The sequence below is a fragment of the Anopheles coluzzii genome, chromosome 3 (genome assembly GCF_943734685.1).
Source record: "Anopheles coluzzii chromosome 3, AcolN3, whole genome shotgun sequence".
Taxonomy (NCBI): domain Eukaryota; kingdom Metazoa; phylum Arthropoda; class Insecta; order Diptera; family Culicidae; genus Anopheles; species Anopheles coluzzii.
In genome coordinates, this window is record NC_064671.1 from 59,531,192 (window position 1) to 59,545,150 (window position 13,959).

A 13,959-nucleotide genomic window follows, 5' to 3' on the forward strand; every position below is an offset into this window, starting at 1 on the left:
TCCTTGTGTTCAAAGATTCCCGGTATTATAAAATACCATTCATGATAAAGTGCAGTGAAACCATCGCAAAACAAGGTTGAATTGAAGTGTAAGGCCTTCGAAAAGACTTCGCACGAAAGCGAACATACCTGTCGTAGCGCTCCCCCTTCTTCTTTCCCATCATTTCCAATGACCTAACATGACCGCAAAAACGCCACGGTTGTGCAAGGATGAGAATATTGTTCAGCAGGTTTGAACTATTCATACGTGCAGCAATTTGACGCTCCAGTGTACCGATGGAAAACACAGTTCGAAATAAACCGACAGCTTACATGGGGACCATGTCAAGATAGCAGCCGTATTGTTGTTTGCTCTACAGAGTACTTCAAGCCGGAAGTGACTTTGTGCCTTTGTGAAACAAACCAAACATTCATCTGTACACCATTCTTCCTGCACTTAGTATTCCGCCAGAGGGCCAGAGGGGGGGGGGGGAGACTTTGGATGCAGCCTAGAGCAAGCAGGTACTTGTACAGTCAGTTGGAATATTCAAGCAAGAGTATACCGAAGACACTAGAGCGAGTGGGTATGAAAAGGTCAAAGCAAACTTATGAAGTTTCAAGCAAAAAGGTGTGTTTCAACTGGAATTTTAATACCGAATATTGCATATTCTAGAACAAAGCAAACGCTCGCTTCGTGATTCTTAATTGGATTTTTTGGTCCAAAACCAAAACTACAATATGACATGGTTGTGTAAGACGAAACGGGTGTAATAACGCTGCTAGCTTTGTTATTTGGTAGTTCTTTTTCAAATTGAAATGTGATGTTACTCGATTGATGTTTGTAAATTATAATAAAAAATATTTTCGTGAGACAAAACGGCTTTTACACGCTGATTATCCAATGCTAGCATTTAATTTGGTTTCAACATTAAAAAAGTAAAAGCAATTATACACCAGAATCTGAAACCAGATGATATAAGTTATACTTTTCTGCACCATTCGTTTTGTCATTCCTGCTACATAATTTTGATACCATTATCCCATTTTTATCTAAATGTTTTAACTGATGACTGATAAGAACCGCCAGGGCGGTATAAATAGAGCAAAACATTGTGTATCAGTGAGAGCCATTCTTTCCATGTGCGTTTTGAGATACAAGGCCCCTTCTACGCCTTCTACTGAGCTATTTACAGCTGGAACATGAGACGCAGGTAACCAGTAATGACCGACAACATGCGACATCAGACGTACTGGGAAAAGTTAATTCAGTTCAGGTTGAGGATTCAATTTTACGAGCAGGATACAGGCCTCGGAGGTAAAATGTGACCGAAACATTGGCTTACTACTAATTCCTTTCTTCTGAGCATGGCATTATTGTATGTGTGGAGTTGTACGGAACGGAATGGAAAACTTTTTGCCAAATCTCTGCTTGCAGATCAACGCGGCGGCGTACGACGTATAGTCACGCACGCAATTTGAGTTTTGCCTTCACTTTTGCTGTTGGTTCCACGGGGCAAATCCAAGTGTGTGTTCACGGTGGTCCACTTTTAGCGCTTATTTGTGGCTCCTTGTGTTATGTTTTTTCAGATTCATTAAGTTTTTTTTCTTTTTTGGTAAGCCATTGCTTAGCTAAAAGGTAGGATGTTTAATGGTAAATGCCATTCGTCATGATTAGAAATAAATTGGCCAACCGATTTCACGGAATCTATCCAACAGTTCTGCCCCATTTTTCTAGCGAACTGTTCATTTTGGGAAGGGTGTTGGGAATTTCAAAAGATTGGAATTTCACTGACACACTTTATACTTCCCTAAACCCTCTGGTATATTATTCTCTGCCTGTGCTCCTTTTAAATGAGGTTCAGGCTGTTTAAAAGTGCATTTTTTTTACAAAATGAGTCAGAAGATGGAGGATTGGGGATATCGTGGGAGCTGTCAATTATCGATTTCCATATTCCAAGAAATGGAAGTTCCTGGTAGGCTTCCAGAACGTAAAGATGATGATTTCATGTAAATTATTCATCTTACGTAGTGCGAGGTGCGGTTGCTGTCCGAGAATCACCCGTCGTTGACATCGATCGATATGATGTTCCGCTATACGGTGGTATGCTTTCATCAAGAAATCGTTTAAAAGGATCTTCACCATCGCTTGGGTGGAATGTTTGGAGTACCGAACTTGTTGGTGAAAGTAGAACAGGGAAAAGTGCGGCTTTGTACGCGGGTTCGCTTGGCTTTACCTTCAACAACATCGTTTTACATATTAATTTGATGATAATGAATTTGTTCCTTTTCTTAACCTACGGTGCCTCAGAAACGTAGTGTTTAGCAGAGGAAACTCCATGTACTCTTTTTTAATCATTGTGAAGAAAAGTGCTGTTATGTTTAACAAATAATCGTTCTTATCGTAACCTTTTTCGTTTTGATGCCGTGAAGATGTCGATTCTACAAACAAATATTTTATCAGTTATTCATGTCATTATCACAGGGTATAATTATTACGCAGACAATGCAGTGCCATAAAAACGGGAGAGTACACAAAGTAATTTGGCGCAAAATATTTACCCTACTCAAAATGTAAAATGCATTAATTGTGTTTCTTTTCTCAAGTTGCGCAAGCATTAGCAATCATCAACATTCAATTAGAGTCTAAAACAACAGTGTTTTTCCTCACGCTGATGTTGCTGCTACATCAATCAGGGTTTGAGCGGTGTAAGCAAAAACAAGCCATACAGTATGGACAACATGCTTCAAGCTTTTCCTTACCCTGTTTGCACAGCAATTGGGTGTAAACCATCATCGGATGAGTTGTTTTGGTGTTTTTACCCGTTAGAATGTACGACTGTCTGCGTTCTGTTAATGAAAATCAAACATGCAACGAGGTACTTCAATCGAAAAAGGAAACAGTTTGCTGTAATGGTACGTCTCGAGGCACAAGCCACCAACATCACCATACGCAGCTGATGCAAGTACCGGAACCAGGACGACGTGGAAAACGAGAAAGTGACACTGTCTCGAGTTGTAAAGAGTGACCCGCGGTGTATTTTGATGTATGTGGGTGTATATGATGGAAAACACAAACCGAGCATAAACAAAACGCCGAAGAAGAGAATAAGCATTACAATATAAAAGTGCTTCTGCCGGTTTGAATGTGTAAATATTTTATGCGGAAGAATCGCAAACTGCTGTTCATCCAGACACAAGGAAGATCCGAATTGTGGGCTGTGAAGGAAAAATGAATCCAGGCAAGTGCTTACCACGGTTTGTGTGAAGGATGAATAAGAACGAAGCTTAGTAGCAAGACATGATCCTGCCACGGTGGGTGTTGGGGTTTTGACTCTCTGCGGCAGTTAGGAAGAAAATTGGGGTCTGGGCGTTAAATTTACAAACGTTACCCAAGCTAGCCCTTTACGCTGTAATCCATGATTACTGCTTTTCAGCGAAAGGCTCCACTTTCGCTTCATGGCCATCTCGTCTTAAATTCCTTGGAGTAACTTTAAAGGAGAAAATTATTGCTCGAGACGAACACTTTACTTTTGTTGCGTGCAAATGTTTTCACGAAATGTATCTGTTTTTTTTTTAAAGTACGATAACATAAGCGGCACACAATCCTCCAATGCCTCTCTTGGGGAGTACATTTGTTCTCGAGCACGGTCAAAGTTAATTCTTCAAAAGCAAGTCATAAAAATTTACAACCATAAGCCACACTTCAAGCCAGGGTCAAGGTTGAAAACGGAGGAAGAAAATGTACAGGTTTCAGAGCGATGGTTCTGGCTCCCACACCACAGGGGAAACAATCGTTAAGCCCTTCAAACGCTAGCAACCCCCTTCTCACCAATATCTACAAAAGATTAGAGTGTAGCAAAAAATATATCAAAAGCCACTGTTTTGCGGTTTCGCCGAGACGGTCCGAGTGACAAGATGGTGCTCGTGGTTCCGCGTAATCATGTTGAAGTGTGCCAAAAATTGTGTGGTTGATGCTGTAGCGTGTAGCTCGGCAAAGATGTGTCGCGTTGGCGCTGAACGACCGGGTTAATGATTTTTTATAGCTTCGCTGTCACTGGGGTTGTTGCCATTAATAGCGAACCAGCAAAATCGGAAGTAACATTAATTTTTATCTCGTGGAAAATGTATCCGGAGACGCTGCAAATGAGAAACGAATGTACATCAGTTAACGCGTAATGTTTCACGATAGGCAATGTTGAACCCGTGTACTATGATGGATATATAGTCGCAACAGTAGCAAATTGCTAAATTTTTATATTTAACCGACATCTAGATTTGATTTGATTTGATTGTAAAGAATTTCAGCCATTAAAATGCTGCAAACTATTTGCACTGCAAGCGTTTTGGTAAAGTTTGGTGATAAAAATCCTACTAATATTTCATTCACTAAAAGTCACATGACGAAATTATTGTTTTACATTTTCTGCACTTATGAGACAATCAATAATGGCTTATAATAATCGACTAGAGTAGCAGTTGATGTAAAAATATTGTTTGCAAAGACCGTGAGAGGTTCATGTTCGTGTTTCTTACTATGGTTCGGTTACATTTGGCTTCAACAACTCAATGTTAAAGTTTTCGTTACAGTAAACAAATCCCTAAGACACGATTAACTTCCACTTGATTGCTGGTAAATATGACAACAATCGAGGAGGAGTTTCTAGCTTTATCAAGACGCATAAAAATAATGTTTTCCTCTCATCTGTCCGATCACTGCTTTTCTTAGGCTAGAAGTTTCTGATTCACGAAGGTCAATGGAAATTTCCTACGAAGGTTTTGAGCGCCAGTTTTCTCAGAATATTTTATCAAAATTTCTTAGGATGTAAGCTATACGCTGGTGGGTTTCGGTTTACTGTTCGAAAGTGGGCTTCCTTTGAGTATAGATTAGCTTCAATGAAATTATGCAAGTGAAATATTATCTGATTGTAGGCTGCCTCATATTTGGTTTCAATTTTATTGATTCTTTAAGAAAAATCCATATTAAATTTTCTAAGAGTAAAGAAGATCGTCGATTTTCCGGTATGATTTGGACTGGACAGTTACTGGTTAATCAATTTACACGAATAATAGTTCAATAAATGTCGATTTCATGCAAAAATGATAAACACACTGTTGAAAAATGATAAACACATAATAACAATTAAGTTTATAATAATCAATCATAAGCATAATAATTTTTAATTTATTAACTATAGGAGTTTCAATTATTGTTGAGTAACAATGAAAGTTTAAAATATCACTTAATGCTAGATATCTACACAACTTTTTTTACCATCTTGATCAAAGAGGGTATAATATATAGGTGATCTTATAGCTCTTCCCGCTAAGCGATGTTAAATCACAGTTTTGATAGGTCGAAGGACGCTTTTACACTGTACCGTTTTACTAACACAACAACATACCATTTGCTAGCGGTGAATGAATTCAAACGTCTACCTTCTTTAGCATCGAAATCAGTGCATGACAGTTATAAAACAGTTATAGTATTTCTCAACAACAACCATGTGACAAACCATTTCTGTAGCTTTTCTACAGTGTAGTTGTCCAATCATACGGGATAAACCCATCTGTATATTATACCCATGTAGATCCTTACTATTGCCTCAAATGTTCGTCACGATTGAACAGCTGTCAAATTCATGCGCACGGTTAAGCCAGCTGCTGGTTAATCTGCACACGGATAATCGACGTTCCATTGCACATAATTTTATATTTGTATGAACATGTATGCAACATGTAAAAACATGCTACAGTTGCTTATCGAAACCAAAAGCACACACACACACAACACCTTAAATTTCCATGTGTTAAATTCCGTTAGTACCTAAATTCGTTTCTCAGCTACTCTCACAAACAGGAAAATATTTGTGTCACCTCAGTGATACTAAAATCCCTCCAAAATGTGTGGAAGGAAATTAATGTGTGGTAGGGTAATCATGAAAAATGGTATCATCGACCACTTTTACGCCTTCATGGAAAATCAATAAACACGAAACCAGTAGTAGATGAGGTAATCGCAGCAACGACCCAACCGAAGGTTCAATGTATGGTTTTGGACGAGGACCCATTTAGGGGCTCATGCTTATGCAAAATAATCTGATTTTCGTGCTATCCGGCTGGCATAAGAGTAAACAGAAATACCGCGGGGGATCAAGAAATAAATCTCCAACTTTCCTCAAAGAACGGTTCACTGCAAGAAATTGAATTTAACGCTGGGTTTCAACCCAGATGCTATAGTATGTTTCATGTTTAATGAGCTGTTAACAACGCGTCGTTACGGTCCGGAGCGTGGCCTGAGTTTCTCGAGGTGACAATAATTCTATAAGCATTAAATTGATAGGAAGGTTTGGACTAACTTGTTGAATTGCCAAGTTAGGACCATTTAGTGTAGGGAAAAATAAATGGACAAGCTTTACACAATACTAACTTATTATAAAACGTCCTTTAAAATCAACAACGAAGAAATCACACACATTCTAGTGTGAAATTTTGAAAACATCGTGTAAAATAAGAAAACTAAACATCGAAAGTAAAATGATGCGATAGCTAATGAAAATTCCAGAATGGCTTTTCAACGCTTTCAGCTGTTGACAGCATTTTGCAAATTGAAATGAGGTTAGTGATCCTTCTCAAACTTGACAGCTATGACACAAGTTTCAAATTCCGTCAGCTATCTACTATGTTTTGTAATAAGCGCCAGCAACAGATTGACAGCATGATCAAAGCGAAACACAATGCACAAGAGTAACGCTGATGAGATTCTTCATCGACTGCGATCAACAGGTGATAAATGAACATTGATGGTTTGCACAGCGAACAAAATTGGCTAAATGATAATTTTGGATCGTGGTCCAAACGCTCCAAAAATAGATATTATTTCTCTCATTCGAATGGATTGAGCCAGTTTTTCTTTTCTTCTTCTACTTCTTCTGCTTTGCATCAGAAACTCAGCAGCGAAAAAGTACGGTTTAGTTAAAGAAAAACATCGAAGGGTGGAATTGAATCGCGTGTGAGTGAGCACTTAGCATACAATATTCATAAACTTTTAAACGAACGATATGGTTGAAACCTTAATCGGTGGGAAATAAAAACTGAAACTCCGAAGCCATAACTCTTTGGCACACTGTTTGCGTTCACTTTCATCTGCTCATCGTATTGCTTTACTCTTGTTTCGACCATCATAATTAGAACCTTTTCACCGAAATGGTAATGTAGGCAAAAAAGCAAGCCTGCATCCATCTGGACAGCGATACGGGGTTTCAAGTTGTTTTGCTTTACACTCCCACTCTTTCACCCAGCAGTCTTTCGTTTTCTCTTTCACTCTCTTGTACAGCATCGCGAAGTGTTGGCAGCAAGCGGCACAAAGAACAGCAAAGCGGCAACAAGGAAAGCAATGAAATCCAACACCCAAACCAAGGAGGAAGTTCACTAATTTCTCTGACCGGTTGTTGCTGAGCGTTGCCGGGAGCGTCCCGTCTGCAGTCTCTCTACACCCGCTTGACCGGCGACGCGTCAGGCAAAATAAAAGCAACATGCACTCCCGGGGGAGGGACGCGTCAGAACCGTCTATCGTGTCGATTTTCCGGCAACCGCTCATCAAATCGAGTGAAATGTTCACAAAGTTCAAGGTTGGCTCCCGAAAAACCCATGGCAGTAGGCCATGTGTGCCACGGGTGGATATTTCGAAGGTCTATTTTTCAAACATCCAATTACCAATTTCTTATGATAGTGATACTACCTCCCTTGTAGCGCTGATTCTACACACACCAACCCTCTCAGTGAACCTGCGCGCCTGGCAGGTTGGGAATATTTCGGTGTTCTTTTATAAATAGCCCGCACGATCAGAGTGAAGGACTCGGGTTCAAAGGGGCATTTCCAGGTTCTAGAAGGTTAACGTTAATACTGCGCTTCTGTGCGACTGAGCGAAGTGTAGTAGTGAATCAGCAGCAACAGTGGTAGTTTGAGAATAAAATAAGAAAGTGTAAACGAAAAGCAAAATCCGACATCGGAAAAGGGAAAGTCAGTGTTGGCGTTCTAACGCATGTAGACTCGTCTCTAACGCTCTACCAAACGTTCTACTAAACGAGTCAAACAATATTTTCTTGCCATTTCTTTGTACAGCTTTTCACAGGCAGAACCGTGTGTCAACAGACGAGCTATAGGGCACAGTTTTGGGTTTACTTATTAATAGAAATATCTTCAGCATTGCAGAGCGAGGTTTCAAACTGAGCAAACCAATAATCGCACAAATCGACAGGACTTACAATCGATTGAAGAAAGGTTTGGTACAAATGATTGTGACACGTTCTTTGTATTCTCGTCAACGGGAATGTCCTATTGATTTTCATAAGGAGTTTTATCGATCCCTCGACCTACTTCGGAAAGGTAAGCAAATAATATATGTCATTCCACATTCAGCAGTAAACAGTTCGCTCCACAGGACACAGCTTAGGTTGTAGAAGATTTTGACAAGGTAAAAACTAATTTGGTTTATGTTATTGTTAAACAGTATGATATTGTACAATGCAAACAATGGTATGCTACCAATCAATAACGTACATAATCTACATACAAAGTAGTATGAGTACTACACAGATATTTTAGAGGAAAATGGACTACGATTAACGCAGGTCAGCATTCAAAATACAAGCTTATATTGCTTATTCTAATGAGTTCCCATTAGTAATCAAATTCTGGATGTATTGCGTATAAATGCAAGCATCTCCAAGTAGCTATTCTATACATTAAATATTACATCTTATGAATTAATCAGTGACCTGTATAATTAATTCTAACACAACTTCGTTTTTTCGGTTTCTATTTACTGCCTTGCACCTTGTTCAACTCAACCGTAATAGCTTTCATAAATAATAATGCTCCCACATCTCCGTCCAGTTCAATCTAACCTCTAGTAGGTAAGCCCTTGTAAACAATGCGATAGAGGAGGCTTCAATACGAACGCATTTGCAGAACTTCCTACCATTGGAGCTTTTCCAAACACGCATCACTTCACCAAAAGCGATCCCCACGGTAAACGAGAATCTATTTCATGTTTGGAAGAACCGGCAGCCAAACACGGTGAGTGAAATTTCATGAGCCGCTGGGGAATACAGAAGGAGTTGTTTACTACTCAAGCTCTGAAGTGGGAAGTGCGAAGCATACTTATCCTGCAGTAAGGTCAAAGGTAGAAGCAAATCAATGTTTTGCGTATTGGGTACGAAAGGAATGTCCTTTATGGAATCTACATTTACTCGTTACTCTCTTGTGTGCGATTTCTGCTTTCGGGCCTTTCCAGCTTATCGGTTGCTTCGATAAGAAACGTATACGTTGAGTGCTTCGCATGCGAATTGGCGCAGTCGTACGAAACGCCGGAGTGAAGAGATGGAATAATTTTTCGATTTAATTACACATTTGCACTATATACGCGCCATCATCCAATTAGTGAAATAAAACAGCTGGATGGCGTCGTTTGTCTCCCTTTTGAGATTTGCTTGAATGACCCGACTGGCACATGGGTAAACAACTGAAGGGTTTTTCATAATCAAACGTACGTAACGATTACCTTGGGAAACGCTTTCTCGGTATGTGTTTGACGTTTGACGCTTGTCACTTATTAATGAGAACTGGGCTGCACGGGATTTCACATTGCTCAGGAGAAAAACAGTGACATTGAGTAACATGTTGTGATGAATTAATGCAGTGTATGATTTGTGTAAGATTTACCTGAATGAAAATTAGCCGGTAAAATTAGTCATACAAATAAAACATATAGAATATACTTTATAAGCAAAGTTGTACAACAGATTAAATGCAACAATTCAAACTAACTCACCGTGTAGATTATAAAAACTCGAGCTTTGCTCAACATCTATTGATAAAAAGTCGAAGTATCCAAAGGGGTGGTGCAAACTAGTGCAAACATTCACAGACGATCGATAAATTTAGCGATTAGCCAAATGGCGCTACTAACACTGACGAACGTGTACACACCAACTAGCTGTACGTATTAATCACTGTGATAAATAACTACACTACGCACGCATAGGGTGGTTTATTTCGTTATATTAAACTACACTTTCCGCTCATTTGTTTTTCTCAACTCGATTTGTATTATCTCGATTCACTTGCTTCAGTTTTGATGTAACTATGTAAATTGTGCATACACAAGATACTCAAACATGGAGAGAGTCGATTTCGGGTTGATGACTGTCGTAAATTGTGACTAACAGCAATACCTTCAACGATATACAAATGAAGTGTTTTCTCCGTTATGTTTCAAAAAATATGCTTTTATCTTTTGCTGGCACTAAAAATCATTTGCTTTACATCGACACATTGACACGCTAAGCTGATGTTGCGCACTGCCTGCAGGCCACTGATTCTATTCAGATTCTTTTTTTTTACTCAAAACACACAGACAGTGTTACGCTCGGCTGTACAAACAATGAATGCAAAAGCCCATCATCCTTTCAATCACCAGACTGCGCTGTGTGGCACTGATATGCGATGCTCTGTTGGATGTTGATGCACGTAAAAATACGCTAAAACGGAAATAGACACGGGTAAGTTAAGAACACACAGTAATGGGAGCGACAGATAGCGCGAGAATGAGGTTGAGAGGAAACGTTAGGGGTGTGGTGTATCTCATGCAACCGGCAAACAAGAAGGGTCTCGCGTCATTTGAAGCCTCTGCCGCCCGAAAATAAATCCACGTCTACGAAGGTTTTTCAATTATTAACTTTGTAATGGTATATTAAAAATTTAATTTTCCACCTGAACAAACGAGAGCCTGCCAGCGCTAAGGCAGAGCGCGGTGGTTGAGCAATCGGGTTTACATCGACCCGGTATGGAAAAGAAAATTGCTTTCGAAACGGACCCGGAAAAGCGGGAATTGAAAATGACCACGAAAACATCGCGCTGTCCACGGTGACTGGCGACGGTGAGCGACCGTTTGTTACACACGTTTCAAATTGGGCACCGGACTGGCTAGGACTGTAATACAGCGCACGTGCATGACAGCTACAGCTGGACACGACATTTCGAATAAGAGCATTGTAAAAAAAATCTGGGCTTGAAAACTATTCCCTCTACATTCACAGGTGAGTAAGGGTTTCGCACCGAAACGAGAAACGTTCGCTTTGTTAGGATGTGATTTCATGCGTCGTTCTAACATTCAGGTTGCTTTTTGTTTTAACTACCATATCCACAGCACCGGGACGGTGGTTGTTCTGAAACAGCTGAATCTATTATTTATAACCACGGTTACAATCTGTTTACGGTTCACCTGATAACTGCACGTGATGCACCAATTTGAGTCACCCATTGTGGTATATCCCACCGCTTTACTTCCACTAAATGAAGCTCCGCACCTGCCGCTGCTGTTAAAGACCCGCAGCAACGTGCCCAGAACAGAAACGTCTCACTTAGCCGGCGGTACCGGTGCTAAAATATTCAGATTGACCAATATCCTGCCCAGCAATGATTTCTGCACGCTGGCTCGCGGCCGTCGTCTGCCAAAGCGTGGGTTCATGTCAGACACAAGCAGGTGAGTTCATTGGGTAGAAGGAGGGGTGACAAATTATGTACGGGCTCGCAAACTCTCGTGCGGATATTCAGTATCCTTTATGGCCGGAAAGGACGAAGCAAGGTGTAAATAGGCCGGCCCGAAGCAGAACCTGAGCAGGTCAATTGACTGCACATAAACACACATACACACACATGCACACACACACTACATTTGTAAACTTTAGTATACACAAAAATTGCGCTCACGCAATTCTGTACCATTCTCGGTAGGGCAGACGAAGCCACAAACTCGTCGATCCTGTATCCAACGGCACTATCGATACAAACACATACATAGAGTAACACGTATTATGTACACCGGTCCCGGAAGGATCGTTTGCCCAGGTCTCGTTTTCACTAACTCGTTCACTCACAGTACGTTTTACTTGCGTGATCGTTGCGATGTTGGACGATAAAACGAGAAGAATAAAAAAGACGGTCCGCGAAGGAATGTAAGACAACGAAAAAGGTCAAATAATGAGCACATATGGGTGTATTGGTAAACATTGAGGTGCACCACAAAGAACAGTCGGAGATATGAATACGCTACGAATGGCAGGCTAGTGGCAGACACGAGTTGAGAAAAAAAAACCAACCCTTTTCAACTGGCAACTGCGACGCACAGCGGCTGTGTGTCAACTCGGCACGGATACTGAAAATAAACTGACTGACGAGAAAGATTGGATGCTAGTGTCGGTCTGACCTACTGTGAACTGATGGTGCGACTCTCTTTGCCACTCGGTCGCCATAGCTGAGCTGCGCTCAGTCGCTCAGCTCTCTTTGGGCGACGGTGAGTAGACGAAGTTTCACTTTTGTTTGGCAAACCATAAGGCGGACAATTATTACCCTACGCTGCCGCTTGTTGATCGCTAGTAACTCAGTTCAGGTAAGGTTCTCTCAGCTGTAACAGACTGCTCACCGGCGACTTTACTAATTGAAAGTTATGCTGGAATCAATCACTCTTTGTGTGAATTTACGGAAACTTCAATCAATGCATTCTCGCACATAATGGCGAAATAAATTGTACCACACACTTTAATAAATTTTGGTACATTTATATTATCCAAAATCTGTTGAGAAAGATCAATTTTGTGTTAATGCTAAACGCAATTGATATAATTTAGTACAATCGATCCCGATTTGGATAATTCCTATACGAGCTGTTTTTATTTTTCTACGTATTTTAATTTATTACAAATTATCAATTCTCAAAGTATAACAGCAATGTCAAAAATGATAGAGCAATTCTAACGTTTGAACACAAATAACAACCTGCTTATACAATGACATAAAAAATAGGGAAAGGTCAAATGCACTCTCATTTACTGCCTTTTTGTATTCATAGTCTGGTCTATCAATAATGATAACAAGCAATATAACAGTACTTTATTCCACGCTTTTCGTCTAGGGCTTGTTTGCGGGAGCTATGCCAAACACAGAAATCGAAAAGTAGCAGTAGACATTATGCTTGAGCATTGGCGATATTTGAGCCGTAAACCCTCAAGGGTATCGTTTTTACCATTGGAGATAGTTATTCCATTTGATATTGATCACATTCCCTCATATGAGACGTACTCATATCGCTGAGTAAAAAATCAATATACCAAAGCAAATTTTACCTGTATTTTATATGATTTATACTATACTATTGCAATCATTAGGATGATATTCATTTGAATTTGGGCAACATATTTATAGAATTGATTTTTGAAAGCGAGTAAGCTCATGGAGACGCCCAGTCGTTTGAAGCATGGTCGAACTATTTAATTGATCTTATTTGTTTGGACGGAAAGATTGAAAGGTATGGTATGGAACGCCCCATAATGTGGCCTAATGTAAATTTCAAATCCCTCTCTAAGGATTTCACATCCTGCATGGTAGATTCAAACCCTTTTAACTATTACAACCGTCAAAGTGTTATGTCGAGCGTAATCTAATAGTCCCTGTGTTTGGTTAAGCCTACCCATAAGGTACTATCAACCTATCGCTTACTGCAGTCACGTTTCGGACCTTCCGGCGGAAATCCCAGTGCAATGATCTTGCTCCATCGACCGTGATGTTTGTGTTGTTTTTTGTTTGAACTACTTCTTGCTATCTTCCTGACTAAATTTAACGACCAGACCCGGGGTCAACTCGTACGAGATAAGGGTGGGCAGCATTGTGATTATTTGATGAAGTGACATTTCGACCACGTCAACAATGATGCGTTTGATGATGTTAAAAAGCTGTTACATGAAAGTGATACCATCGGATAGCATATATTTAGAACATGCTGAAATGTTAGAAGATATTTTTCTATGTTACAGATAAACGTGTAATTTACAACTAGATCACATTATTTTTTTAAATAAAAGTTTGAAATTATTGAAGCTTACAGATTTAGTTATGATAGAAATAATTTAGAAAAAAATCCACA

At 39.9% G+C, this 13,959-nt stretch overlaps 1 protein-coding gene across 12 annotated transcripts in view; it reads right to left on the reverse strand.

Annotated features, from left to right (window-relative positions):
* LOC120955000 (small conductance calcium-activated potassium channel protein) overlaps nucleotides 1-12,271 on the reverse strand; it is a 134,064-nt gene extending 121,793 nt beyond the window's left edge. For 3 of the 12 annotated variants that reach the window (XM_040375423.2, XM_049610649.1, XM_049610644.1), the window contains exons 1-2: nucleotides 12,140-12,266; nucleotides 9,811-10,519 (exon numbers count right to left, since the gene is read on the reverse strand). The gene's annotated coding sequence lies outside the window, so the exon portion shown is untranslated. Of the gene's footprint in view, nucleotides 1-9,810; nucleotides 10,520-12,139 lie in introns of all 12 variants that reach the window. The other 9 variants (XR_007452773.1, XR_007452772.1, XM_040375426.2 and 6 more) reach the window with 7 other exon arrangements.
* Between the last annotated feature and the right edge of the window lie 1,688 nt (nucleotides 12,272-13,959).